Source organism: Amblyomma maculatum, chromosome 7 (assembly GCF_055883805.1).
Source record: "Amblyomma maculatum isolate TAMU_Amacu chromosome 7, ASM5588380v1, whole genome shotgun sequence".
Classification (NCBI taxonomy): domain Eukaryota; kingdom Metazoa; phylum Arthropoda; class Arachnida; order Ixodida; family Ixodidae; genus Amblyomma; species Amblyomma maculatum.
The window spans coordinates 109,451,116-109,463,375 of NC_139350.1; the positions used below are offsets into that span (position 1 = coordinate 109,451,116).

General features: G+C 48.0%; 2 non-coding genes across 2 annotated transcripts; both read left to right on the plus strand.

Annotated features, from left to right (window-relative positions):
* The first annotated feature begins 5,214 nt into the window (after positions 1-5,214).
* Positions 5,215-5,378, plus strand: LOC146184413 (U1 spliceosomal RNA). The gene has a single exon (XR_014708968.1). It is a non-coding gene; the product is annotated as a U1 spliceosomal RNA (small nuclear RNA).
* A 6,423-nt stretch (positions 5,379-11,801) lies between these two features.
* LOC146184414 (U1 spliceosomal RNA) lies at positions 11,802-11,965 on the plus strand. The gene has a single exon (XR_014708969.1). It is a non-coding gene; the product is annotated as a U1 spliceosomal RNA (small nuclear RNA).
* Positions 11,966-12,260: the final 295 nt, after the last annotated feature.

Consider the following 12,260-nt stretch of genomic DNA (forward strand, 5'->3'; position numbering starts at 1 on the left):
TGCAGAGGGTGGATGGGACCTTATGGGATATATAAAGGAAGAATTGATGATAATAAACACCACAAAAAAAAAAAAAAAAGAAGAGGGAGAAAAAAAAAAAGTCTGAGGGGATTATTTGAAATGCAGGAGATAGGGCCTTTGCAGAAGGTGGATGGGACCTTATGGAATATGTAACGGAGCAATTGATGATACTAAACAGACAAAAGAAAAAAAAAAAAGAAGAGAGGGAAAAAAAAAAGTAGTCTGAGGGCATTAGTTGAAATGCAACAGATAGGCTGTGAAGGAAGGGCCTTTGCAGAGGGTGGATGGGACCTTATGGGATATATAAAGGAAGAATTGATGATAATAAACACCACAAAAAAAAAAATAATAATAAGTGGAGGGAGAAAAAAAAAAAAAAGTAGTCTGAGGGGATTATTTGAGATGGAGGAGATAGGGCCTTTGCAGAAGGTGGATGGGACCTTATGGAATATGTAACGGAGCAATTGATGATACTAAACAGACAAAAGAAAAAAAAAAAAAGAAGAGAGGGAAAAAAAAAGTAGTCTGAGGGCATTAGTTGAAATGCAACAGATAGGCTGTGAAGGAAGGGCCTTTGCAGAGGGTGGATGGGACCTTATGGGATATATAAAGGAAGAATTGATGATAATAAACACCACAAAAAAAAAAAAAAAGAAGAGGGAGAAAAAAAAAAAGTCTGAGGGGATTATTTGAAATGCAGGAGATAGGGCCTTTGCAGAAGGTGGATGGGACCTTATGGAATATGTAACGGAGCAATTGATGATACTAAACAGACAAAAGAAAAAAAAAAAAAGAAGAGAGGGAAAAAAAAAGTAGTCTGAGGGCATTAGTTGAAATGCAACAGATAGGCTGTGAAGGAAGGGCCTTTGCAGAGGGTGGATGGGACCTTATGGGATATATAAAGGAAGAATTGATGATAATAAACACCACAAAAAAAAAAAAAAATAATAAGTGGAGGGAGAAAAAAAAAAAAAAGTAGTCTGAGGGGATTATTTGAGATGGAGGAGATAGGGCCTTTGCAGAAGGTGCATGGGACCTTATGGAATATGTAACGGAGGAATTGATAATGATAAACACACACACACAGAAAAAAAAAAAAAAAGATTCTGTGGGCATTACATAAATTGGTAGAGATAAAAGTTAGACGATTTGCGGGCAGTTGGTTGCGCGCAGGAGTGAGAGAAGGTCCTTGTGCAAAAAGGCCTTATAGGACTTAAAGAAAAAAAAAAAACACAAACAGAATAATGATAATAAAAAAAAAAAAAATGGAACTGGTGCTATGCGGGGAATAGCGCGGGAGTGGCACACTGAATTGGTGAGAGTTGCTGGCAATAATTTGCGCACTAGGGGAAGATGGAAAGTGTTCACAGTTTTGCACTTATAGTCCACTGTCCCGTAGGAATAACAGGAGCACTTTTAGGGCACTTTGCACTTTGTGGGGAGGGCCAGACGGGTGAAGGATCTCACATGTGTTAGCACAGGGAAGTCCAAGATTTCGGTAACCTTCCCGAAGGAGGTGTCGCGGTTGCGAGTACACAGGGCACATACACAGAACGTGTTCGAGTGTTTCTGCGTCACCGCACGACGCATACAGGGGAGACATTCCTCGTAGTCGGCTAGCGCGCACACCGGTCCAAACACATCCGATGCGGAGGCGCAACAGCAGAACATAGTCTCTCCGGGCGAAGAGGCGAGTATTAACTGCACGGAAGGGGTGGCCGCTGGCGATGCGAGGGTCAGGGTGGTGGGAAATGGTGTGTCGCGCGATTGCAAGACGAGCACAGTCATATGTAGTGTTGTCCGCGCACATGGGAACGGACGGGTGGTGGGCTGATCGAGCGAGCTCATCAGCAAGTTCGTTGCCCCCTATCCCACAGTGCGATGGGATCCATTGTAGGACTGTATCGCAGCCGGATTCGGCGAGGCGTTGGAAGTTGCGTGCGCATACTTGCAGTAGGCGAGGTCCTTTGCTAGGCTGCGCAAGGGCCTGAAGCGCTGCCCTCGAATCGGTGAGAATGGCAGCATTTTTAATTTCAGGGCTTTCCAGGAGCAGGGTGGCTGCCAGATTGAGTGCAGCTATCTCAGCTGTTTGTGACGAGGAAGGGAAGTGTAGCCTGCATAATTTAGAGGTGTCCAAGTCGGGAATCACACATGCGGCAGCTGCGGATTTTTCTTGCTGACGGACTGACCCATCAGTAAAGATGAGGGTTCGGTGACGAAAATCCGTGTGAATTTTGGATGCGGCCTCTTGCTGAAGGGCGCATACGGGCGTGTTTCGTTTGCTCTTCACCCCTGGGAGACCCTGATAGATGCGGGGCGGGCAGATTTCATGTGGGGGTTGTGGAGCAGCAAGGGGCGGTGGAGAGGGGCCCAGTATCTCACGGAAGAGGCACATGACACGACCGATGCGTGTGTTAGGTTTGGCTGAAATTCTGCGAAGAAGTTCAGAGCCATCTTGTGCTCGGTGAAGCCGCTCGATGTGGTTGAGGGCAGTTTTGAGTGCTCTTAGTGAGAGGGGGATGTTGCGGGTTTCTGCATAGGTCGCTGCCACCTGAGATCCGTTGGGGAGACCATATATGTGTCGTATGGCGTTCCTATGGCATGTGTCCAGCCTTTTCCATTGGAGTGGGCTGAGGCTGAGCAGGGGAAGGGCATACAATGCTCTGGCTGAGGCGATCGCTTCATGGATTCTTGCACAGAGCGGGGGAGAGGCTCCTTCACCTTTGGCAAGGAGACGAAGCGCTAGTTTACCTATGCGCTTGGTGTCTGCGCACACTTTATCCACCGCAAGGCGCCAGGTGATGCGGGCATCAATTTTGAGGCCGAGGTAAACAACCGTTGTGCGCCAAGGCAGGGGGGTTCCGTCCAGGCGAAGAGGGCGTGTTTTGTTGCGGGCTGCAGCACCACGGGGATGGTAGAGCAGGGCTTCAGTTTTTTCGGCCGACACTGCGAGGCCGACACTGCGAATAAACGCGGTGACAGCATCGAGCGCACGCTGAAGGTCGCGAAGCGATGAGGCGTTGCTGCGGGTTGTTGATGAGGCGAACAGGGCAACATCGTCCGCATATACACACACACGCGCAAACTCGCGCTCAGCACGGGGGAGACACAAGGGTAGTTGGGCCAGCACGATGTTGAATAGGAAAGGGCTCAGCACACTTCCCTGAGGGACACCGCATGGCACTGGACGGGGGGCACTACAGGTGTTGCCCACCTTCACGGAGAGTGTTCGCTCGCTGAGGAACGCACTGACGAAGTTCAGGAGGCGGCCGGTGGCACCAATGTTTTTTAGCGCGTCGATCACTGCCCAGTGAGGAAGACAATCGAAGGCGCTTCTGATGTCGAGCAGGATGAGGTATCCCACTTGGCTGGTGTTGCGGGCGTTTTCAAGGGTGCTGACAACATCCGCAATGCAGTCAGCAGTTGCTCGTAAGGGGCGAAAACCACTCTGCTGAGGCGCCAAGCACCCGCTTTCCGTAGCAAGCCACTCCAGTCTGCGAACTCTCTGAACTCTCGCGAATACTCTGACTCTGAACCGCGCCGTAAGGGAAGGGAGGAAGGTGGGAGTGAAAGTGGAATGAGAGAAAGGGGAGCCGTTGTGGAGGGCTACGGAGTAATTTCGACCACCTGAGGATCTTTAACGTGCGCTGACATCGCACCAGCACACGGACGCCACTTCGTTTTGCCTCCATCGAAAAACGCAGCCGCCGTGGTCGGGTTCGGACCCGGGAACTCCGGCACAGTAGTCGGGCGCGTCTTACCACTGCATCACTCACTCACGGCGGGGGCCGTCTACGCCACGTGGTTTATTAGATTTGTTTAAACTGATAGGAATTATATTCGGAGCGAAGCGAAATACACGCAGATTTGCATGTGCTTTTTGTTAAATTGCCGAAATTAGGGTACTGTTTAGTATAGTACGAGAGACGCAGAATGCTCTAATTTCATTCGAAATAGTAATTGTCGTCTAAGCCAAGTGGTTTATAAGGAAAAACAAAAAACAAGTAAGCACGTATGCGTGCCACCTCCACAAGCTGCGTTGCCTGCTCGATTTCTGACGCTGCTTTCCCCACGTAGTCTTTGTACACTGTCTCCGAGTATGAAAGGGAACTATCAGTTTGCTCAAAAAGACGGTTCGTTTTATTTTCTCAAGTAAAGGCGAAAATTACTTTTGGACGTTACATTTATAATCAATAAAACACACAAAAAAGTATACTTGACACATAAACGACAGAGGAACGGGTAACTTAATGAATGGCATAACTTTGCTGCTTTTCATATTGAACAACCCTACGCAGACCGTGAGGGTTAACTTTTTCATATTTGCGCTATGTAAAGCAAGGCGAGGGTCGTGGATGAGCAAACAGGTCAGTGCGTTGAAAAGAAACAGGTAGAAAGGTGGTGAAATGAATTGAAAAAAAAAAAAAGAAAAAAAAAAAACACGGCAGGTATAGAAAGCACGTTAAATCCTAGGACACTTAATGTATGTTAGCACGAAGAGGGAAATGGAGGTAGGGCGTGGTTAGCGGAATATCGGGAAGGAATACGGGACCTCTACAAAGAACGTGCGCAAAAAAAAAGACAAGGAAAAAAGTTCGAAAGAAAAAGCCCGGAAAAGAGTAAAAAAAAGAAAAAACTGCTGAGAGGGCGAGGATTGTAGCCGTGACGCAGGTTCAACGTTACCCTTGTCAAGTGATAGTCCCGTGGCACACTACTACAATGCGATCGGAGTCCGTGACGCCACTTGCGAGACTCACGGGAATGGTTTCTTGCCGGAAACGCGCGAATCGCTGGGACTTTCTCCGGTACGAACTGCTTGGGGGCACGAACTCTGCACGCTCAATCGCTCAATACGCTGCAGTGCATTGCCGCAGTAGAGGAATGCGAGAAGTTGGAAGGCTGGTGAGGTGGCGCCACCACCCGTTAAACATGTCTATTAGCAACACTGAGACATACGCCAGCGTGTTGTGCGAGTTTGTAGCCTATTTTGTGCACATATAATGGTCAGTAGGCTTCTACAAAATAGTTTTGAATTAACAGCTTGAGAGTTCGCAAGAAAACATTTGTTATTCTCCGGGTGGACAAGCAACACGGAGCAGGGAGAGGCACGTTCTTTTATTTCCCAACGGTCGTAACTTGAGCAGAAGGCGGTGTCTCTGTAGGTTGCCTCCGCGGCAGAGACGTCGTCCAAGCATACTTACCTGGTGCCGAGGCTACCGTGATCAGCAAGGCGGTGCCTCCAGGGAGAGGTGCGGGCATTGCACTACGCTCGTGCTGACCCCTGCCACTACCCCAAACTGGGGCAGATGGGGCATGCAATTTTTGGTAGTGGGGGACTGCGTTCGCGCTTTCCCCCTCGCTATACCATCAAAAGTCAGATTTTATAACTCATCGGCGGCTGTTTTGGTGCTGCTCCGTTGCAGGCACTTCGGTAATGCGAGGTCGTTCGCTTAAGGAGAGTTTAGTTACGTAATAATTCAGATCATAAATAGACAAACCTCGTGGAATGCACAGGTTTGCTTAGTAAGAAATGACCTTCAGCAGTCTATTTCGGATATTAAGTATCAGGGGAATCCCTCCTCTCCTCTATCATTTGCCTCTTATCGGCGTTAATTAGTCGCACTTTATCCGCCTAGAGCAAGTTTGTAGGTACACCATCGCTACTGTCGCTGGAAGAAAAAGGCGCAGTATCTGTCACACTTGCTCTGTGTGACAGATAATAATAATGAGATTCTTGTTGAGGGGGGAAGAGAAGGGGGGGGATTACACGGCCCTATAACTGTCTCCTGTACTTGCAGGGATACACCGCTACGGGGCCGAGTAGAGGGTAAGGGGGAATGAAAGAGGGGAGAGGAAGGGGGAGCGAAAGCGTTGTCGTTGGTAGTCAATGTCGAGGACCCCTGGAGAAAAATGCCAAACATGGAAGGGCAAACACTCGTACAACAAGGATTGGTGGATTTTGAAGCGGGGACGTGCCGCGCAAAGGAGAAAGCCTTCATGACATATGTAGAGATAATTATGAGGTTTAAAGAAAGGGAAAAAAAAAAAAAAGAAAATCTGATAGGGAGATTTGGAATGTCATGGATGCTTATGCTAGCAGTTGGATGCGCGCGGTGGGAGGAGTGGGGCCTTGCAGAAGGGGCAAAGAGCCTTGTGGGATAATATAGGAGGAGATAAGATAATAATAATAATAAAAAATAATAATAATAATAATAAAAAAGTAGTCTGAGGGCATATTTGAAATGCGACAGATAGGCTGGGAAGGAAGGGCCTTTGCAGAGGTTGCATGGGACCTTATGGGATATATAAAGGAAGAATTGATGATAATAAACACCACAAAAAAAAAAAAAAAGAAGAGGGAGAAAAAAAAAAAGTCTGAGGGGATTATTTGAAATGCAGGAGATAGGGCCTTTGCAGAAGGTGGATGGGACCTTATGGAATATGTAACGGAGCAATTGATGATACTAAACAGACAAAAGAAAAAAAAAAAAAGAAGAGAGGGAAAAAAAAAGTAGTCTGAGGGCATTAGTTGAAATGCAACAGATAGGCTGTGAAGGAAGGGCCTTTGCAGAGGGTGGATGGGACCTTATGGGATATATAAAGGAAGAATTGATGATAATAAACACCACAAAAAAAAAAAAAAAAGAAGAGGGAGAAAAAAAAAAAGTCTGAGGGGATTATTTGAAATGCAGGAGATAGGGCCTTTGCAGAAGGTGGATGGGACCTTATGGAATATGTAACGGAGCAATTGATGATACTAAACAGACAAAAGAAAAAAAAAAAAGAAGAGAGGGAAAAAAAAAAGTAGTCTGAGGGCATTAGTTGAAATGCAACAGATAGGCTGTGAAGGAAGGGCCTTTGCAGAGGGTGGATGGGACCTTATGGGATATATAAAGGAAGAATTGATGATAATAAACACCACAAAAAAAAAAATAATAATAAGTGGAGGGAGAAAAAAAAAAAAAAGTAGTCTGAGGGGATTATTTGAGATGGAGGAGATAGGGCCTTTGCAGAAGGTGGATGGGACCTTATGGAATATGTAACGGAGCAATTGATGATACTAAACAGACAAAAGAAAAAAAAAAAAAGAAGAGAGGGAAAAAAAAAGTAGTCTGAGGGCATTAGTTGAAATGCAACAGATAGGCTGTGAAGGAAGGGCCTTTGCAGAGGGTGGATGGGACCTTATGGGATATATAAAGGAAGAATTGATGATAATAAACACCACAAAAAAAAAAAAAAAGAAGAGGGAGAAAAAAAAAAAGTCTGAGGGGATTATTTGAAATGCAGGAGATAGGGCCTTTGCAGAAGGTGGATGGGACCTTATGGAATATGTAACGGAGCAATTGATGATACTAAACAGACAAAAGAAAAAAAAAAAAAGAAGAGAGGGAAAAAAAAAGTAGTCTGAGGGCATTAGTTGAAATGCAACAGATAGGCTGTGAAGGAAGGGCCTTTGCAGAGGGTGGATGGGACCTTATGGGATATATAAAGGAAGAATTGATGATAATAAACACCACAAAAAAAAAAAAAAATAATAAGTGGAGGGAGAAAAAAAAAAAAAAGTAGTCTGAGGGGATTATTTGAGATGGAGGAGATAGGGCCTTTGCAGAAGGTGCATGGGACCTTATGGAATATGTAACGGAGGAATTGATAATGATAAACACACACACACAGAAAAAAAAAAAAAAAGATTCTGTGGGCATTACATAAATTGGTAGAGATAAAAGTTAGACGATTTGCGGGCAGTTGGTTGCGCGCAGGAGTGAGAGAAGGTCCTTGTGCAAAAAGGCCTTATAGGACTTAAAGAAAAAAAAAAAACACAAACAGAATAATGATAATAAAAAAAAAAAAAATGGAACTGGTGCTATGCGGGGAATAGCGCGGGAGTGGCACACTGAATTGGTGAGAGTTGCTGGCAATAATTTGCGCACTAGGGGAAGATGGAAAGTGTTCACAGTTTTGCACTTATAGTCCACTGTCCCGTAGGAATAACAGGAGCACTTTTAGGGCACTTTGCACTTTGTGGGGAGGGCCAGACGGGTGAAGGATCTCACATGTGTTAGCACAGGGAAGTCCAAGATTTCGGTAACCTTCCCGAAGGAGGTGTCGCGGTTGCGAGTACACAGGGCACATACACAGAACGTGTTCGAGTGTTTCTGCGTCACCGCACGACGCATACAGGGGAGACATTCCTCGTAGTCGGCTAGCGCGCACACCGGTCCAAACACATCCGATGCGGAGGCGCAACAGCAGAACATAGTCTCTCCGGGCGAAGAGGCGAGTATTAACTGCACGGAAGGGGTGGCCGCTGGCGATGCGAGGGTCAGGGTGGTGGGAAATGGTGTGTCGCGCGATTGCAAGACGAGCACAGTCATATGTAGTGTTGTCCGCGCACATGGGAACGGACGGGTGGTGGGCTGATCGAGCGAGCTCATCAGCAAGTTCGTTGCCCCCTATCCCACAGTGCGATGGGATCCATTGTAGGACTGTATCGCAGCCGGATTCGGCGAGGCGTTGGAAGTTGCGTGCGCATACTTGCAGTAGGCGAGGTCCTTTGCTAGGCTGCGCAAGGGCCTGAAGCGCTGCCCTCGAATCGGTGAGAATGGCAGCATTTTTAATTTCAGGGCTTTCCAGGAGCAGGGTGGCTGCCAGATTGAGTGCAGCTATCTCAGCTGTTTGTGACGAGGAAGGGAAGTGTAGCCTGCATAATTTAGAGGTGTCCAAGTCGGGAATCACACATGCGGCAGCTGCGGATTTTTCTTGCTGACGGACTGACCCATCAGTAAAGATGAGGGTTCGGTGACGAAAATCCGTGTGAATTTTGGATGCGGCCTCTTGCTGAAGGGCGCATACGGGCGTGTTTCGTTTGCTCTTCACCCCTGGGAGACCCTGATAGATGCGGGGCGGGCAGATTTCATGTGGGGGTTGTGGAGCAGCAAGGGGCGGTGGAGAGGGGCCCAGTATCTCACGGAAGAGGCACATGACACGACCGATGCGTGTGTTAGGTTTGGCTGAAATTCTGCGAAGAAGTTCAGAGCCATCTTGTGCTCGGTGAAGCCGCTCGATGTGGTTGAGGGCAGTTTTGAGTGCTCTTAGTGAGAGGGGGATGTTGCGGGTTTCTGCATAGGTCGCTGCCACCTGAGATCCGTTGGGGAGACCATATATGTGTCGTATGGCGTTCCTATGGCATGTGTCCAGCCTTTTCCATTGGAGTGGGCTGAGGCTGAGCAGGGGAAGGGCATACAATGCTCTGGCTGAGGCGATCGCTTCATGGATTCTTGCACAGAGCGGGGGAGAGGCTCCTTCACCTTTGGCAAGGAGACGAAGCGCTAGTTTACCTATGCGCTTGGTGTCTGCGCACACTTTATCCACCGCAAGGCGCCAGGTGATGCGGGCATCAATTTTGAGGCCGAGGTAAACAACCGTTGTGCGCCAAGGCAGGGGGGTTCCGTCCAGGCGAAGAGGGCGTGTTTTGTTGCGGGCTGCAGCACCACGGGGATGGTAGAGCAGGGCTTCAGTTTTTTCGGCCGACACTGCGAGGCCGACACTGCGAATAAACGCGGTGACAGCATCGAGCGCACGCTGAAGGTCGCGAAGCGATGAGGCGTTGCTGCGGGTTGTTGATGAGGCGAACAGGGCAACATCGTCCGCATATACACACACACGCGCAAACTCGCGCTCAGCACGGGGGAGACACAAGGGTAGTTGGGCCAGCACGATGTTGAATAGGAAAGGGCTCAGCACACTTCCCTGAGGGACACCGCATGGCACTGGACGGGGGGCACTACAGGTGTTGCCCACCTTCACGGAGAGTGTTCGCTCGCTGAGGAACGCACTGACGAAGTTCAGGAGGCGGCCGGTGGCACCAATGTTTTTTAGCGCGTCGATCACTGCCCAGTGAGGAAGACAATCGAAGGCGCTTCTGATGTCGAGCAGGATGAGGTATCCCACTTGGCTGGTGTTGCGGGCGTTTTCAAGGGTGCTGACAACATCCGCAATGCAGTCAGCAGTTGCTCGTAAGGGGCGAAAACCACTCTGCTGAGGCGCCAAGCACCCGCTTTCCGTAGCAAGCCACTCCAGTCTGCGAACTCTCTGAACTCTCGCGAATACTCTGACTCTGAACCGCGCCGTAAGGGAAGGGAGGAAGGTGGGAGTGAAAGTGGAATGAGAGAAAGGGGAGCCGTTGTGGAGGGCTACGGAGTAATTTCGACCACCTGAGGATCTTTAACGTGCGCTGACATCGCACCAGCACACGGACGCCACTTCGTTTTGCCTCCATCGAAAAACGCAGCCGCCGTGGTCGGGTTCGGACCCGGGAACTCCGGCACAGTAGTCGGGCGCGTCTTACCACTGCATCACTCACTCACGGCGGGGGCCGTCTACGCCACGTGGTTTATTAGATTTGTTTAAACTGATAGGAATTATATTCGGAGCGAAGCGAAATACACGCAGATTTGCATGTGCTTTTTGTTAAATTGCCGAAATTAGGGTACTGTTTAGTATAGTACGAGAGACGCAGAATGCTCTAATTTCATTCGAAATAGTAATTGTCGTCTAAGCCAAGTGGTTTATAAGGAAAAACAAAAAACAAGTAAGCACGTATGCGTGCCACCTCCACAAGCTGCGTTGCCTGCTCGATTTCTGACGCTGCTTTCCCCACGTAGTCTTTGTACACTGTCTCCGAGTATGAAAGGGAACTATCAGTTTGCTCAAAAAGACGGTTCGTTTTATTTTCTCAAGTAAAGGCGAAAATTACTTTTGGACGTTACATTTATAATCAATAAAACACACAAAAAAGTATACTTGACACATAAACGACAGAGGAACGGGTAACTTAATGAATGGCATAACTTTGCTGCTTTTCATATTGAACAACCCTACGCAGACCGTGAGGGTTAACTTTTTCATATTTGCGCTATGTAAAGCAAGGCGAGGGTCGTGGATGAGCAAACAGGTCAGTGCGTTGAAAAGAAACAGGTAGAAAGGTGGTGAAATGAATTGAAAAAAAAAAAAAGAAAAAAAAAAAACACGGCAGGTATAGAAAGCACGTTAAATCCTAGGACACTTAATGTATGTTAGCACGAAGAGGGAAATGGAGGTAGGGCGTGGTTAGCGGAATATCGGGAAGGAATACGGGACCTCTACAAAGAACGTGCGCAAAAAAAAAGACAAGGAAAAAAGTTCGAAAGAAAAAGCCCGGAAAAGAGTAAAAAAAAGAAAAAACTGCTGAGAGGGCGAGGATTGTAGCCGTGACGCAGGTTCAACGTTACCCTTGTCAAGTGATAGTCCCGTGGCACACTACTACAATGCGATCGGAGTCCGTGACGCCACTTGCGAGACTCACGGGAATGGTTTCTTGCCGGAAACGCGCGAATCGCTGGGACTTTCTCCGGTACGAACTGCTTGGGGGCACGAACTCTGCACGCTCAATCGCTCAATACGCTGCAGTGCATTGCCGCAGTAGAGGAATGCGAGAAGTTGGAAGGCTGGTGAGGTGGCGCCACCACCCGTTAAACATGTCTATTAGCAACACTGAGACATACGCCAGCGTGTTGTGCGAGTTTGTAGCCTATTTTGTGCACATATAATGGTCAGTAGGCTTCTACAAAATAGTTTTGAATTAACAGCTTGAGAGTTCGCAAGAAAACATTTGTTATTCTCCGGGTGGACAAGCAACACGGAGCAGGGAGAGGCACGTTCTTTTATTTCCCAACGGTCGTAACTTGAGCAGAAGGCGGTGTCTCTGTAGGTTGCCTCCGCGGCAGAGACGTCGTCCAAGCATACTTACCTGGTGCCGAGGCTACCGTGATCAGCAAGGCGGTGCCTCCAGGGAGAGGTGCGGGCATTGCACTACGCTCGTGCTGACCCCTGCCACTACCCCAAACTGGGGCAGATGGGGCATGCAATTTTTGGTAGTGGGGGACTGCGTTCGCGCTTTCCCCCTCGCTATACCATCAAAAGTCAGATTTTATAACTCATCGGCGGCTGTTTTGGTGCTGCTCCGTTGCAGGCACTTCGGTAATGCGAGGTCGTTCGCTTAAGGAGAGTTTAGTTACGTAATAATTCAGATCATAAATAGACAAACCTCGTGGAATGCACAGGTTTGCTTAGTAAGAAATGACCTTCAGCAGTCTATTTCGGATATTAAGTATCAGGGGAATCCCTCCTCTCCTCTATCATTTGCCTCTTATCGGCGTTAATTAGTCGCACTTTATCCGCCTAGAGCAAGTTTGTAGGTA